A 2,136-nucleotide genomic window follows, 5' to 3' on the forward strand; every position below is an offset into this window, starting at 1 on the left:
TTTTCAAGCCCGAGCTCCGACACTCGCCAGGTTCCCCGTCCAAGCATGGAATCCACCACCACATCACAACGACAGGACCTCCCACACACGCCAAATTCCGCCGCCTCCCGCCCCAGAAACTGAAGGATGCCAAACGCGCCTTCGAGGACATGGAACGCATGGGTATCTATAAGAAAGCATCGAGCCCCTGGGCATCACCCCTGCACATGGTTAAAAAGCCTGACGGGTCCTGGAGACCTTGCGGCGACTACAGGCACCTCAACCTCATCACAACGCCCGATCATTACCCGCTGCCCAACAGGCAGGACCTAACGAACGCGTTGCATGGCGCGAAGTATTTTACCAAGATGGACCTCCTCAAGTCTTATTTCCAGGTCTCCGTATTCCCGGAAGACATCCCGAAAACTGCTATTGTAACGCCGTTTGGATCCTACACGTTCGCATACTCAACTTTCATTCTACGCAACTCCGGGGCGACCTTCCAACGACTAATGGATAGCATTCTTGGTGACCTACCTTTCTGCGTCTGCTACGTCGACGACATCCTGATATTCTCGAAGACCAAGGAGGAACACCTGGGGCGCGTCCGCACCGTCCTCAAACGCCTACAGGAGAACGGCCTGGTCGTACGCTTTGACAAATGAACGTTCGCTGCGGAGGGGGTGGATTTCCTTGGTCACCGCGTATCCTCGCGCGGGGTAAAACCCATGACAACCAAGGTCGATGCCATCAGGAAGTTCCCGATGCCTACGACCATCCGCCAACTTCAGGAGTTCCTGGGAATGGTCAATTACTACAGGCGCTTCATCCCCAACATCGCACAAACCCTGTCACCCCTCGACGACGTCCTGAAAGGAAAAGCCAAAAAACTTTAGTGGGGTTTGCCCCAGCAACAGGCATTCGCTCGGACGAAGGATGCCCTTGTGAATGCCACCACCCTGGCTCATTTCAACGACAACGCGCCCCTGCGACTAACGACCGACGCCAGCAACACCGCCTGTGGGGCTGTGCTGGAGCAGCTCGTTGATGGTTCTCCTCAACCGCTGGCATTCTTCAGCAAGAAATTGAAACCCGCCGAAACAAGATACAGCACCTTTGATAGGGAACTCCTCGCCGTCTACCTCGCCGTCCGCCACTTCTGGCACATCTTGGAGGGTACCCCTTTCACGATCGCGACGGACCATCAACCCCTTGTACACGCCTTCACGAAATCGACGAACGCATGGTCCTCCCGACAACAACGTCATCTCGCATCAATCGCCGAATTCGGGTGCACCATACGTTACGAGACAGGAAAGAAAAACCCAGTCGAGGACGCCCTTTCAAGGATTGAAATTGACGCGATCCACCTGGGAATCGACTACGCCAATCTCGCAACCGAACAATGCACCGACCGAGCAGCACAGGATCACCAGACGGGGCCATCCGCGCTCAAGATAAGTGCGATTCCCCTCGGACTAGCAGGAGTAACTATTTTTTGCAACACCAGCACGGGCCGCCCATGTCCCTGGATACCAGCCTCCTGCAGAAGGAAAATATTCGATATCATCCATGGACTTTCATACCCCTCAGGAAGCACCACCGCTCGCCTTCTGTCTGAAAAGTTTGTCTGGCCAGGGATAAAAAAGGACGCCCGGGAATGGGCGAAGTCATGCATCCACTGCCATTCAAGCAAGGTCAGCCGTCACACCGAATCAGGGGTAGGCGATTTTCCCCAGCCAAAAAGACGTTTCGGCCATATACACATCGACGTCGTGGGATCATTGCCCCCTTCTGGATCTGCTCGCTACCTGCTTACGATCATCGATCGCTCCACGAGGTGGTTGGAGGCATCGATGATGACCAAAGCTACAACTCAAGCATGTGCCAAAGCCCTCCTGTCAAGCTGGGTGAGCAGGTTTGGCGTTCCTGATGGGGACGACGCTCCACAGCACCACGGCATACAACCCCACGGCAAACGGCATGGTCCAAAGAACTCACCGCACCCTCAAGGCGTCCCTGATGGCGAGCTGCTCCGACAGGGACTGGAAATCATGACTTCCTTGAGTACTCCTCGGCCTTCACACTGCCCCTCGCGCAGACTGCGAACCTTCGCCCGCCGAAAAGGTTTACGGGGAAGCGCTCGCAGTTCCTGGC

Source organism: Palaemon carinicauda, chromosome 10, assembly GCF_036898095.1.
Source record: "Palaemon carinicauda isolate YSFRI2023 chromosome 10, ASM3689809v2, whole genome shotgun sequence".
NCBI lineage: Eukaryota > Metazoa > Arthropoda > Malacostraca > Decapoda > Palaemonidae > Palaemon > Palaemon carinicauda.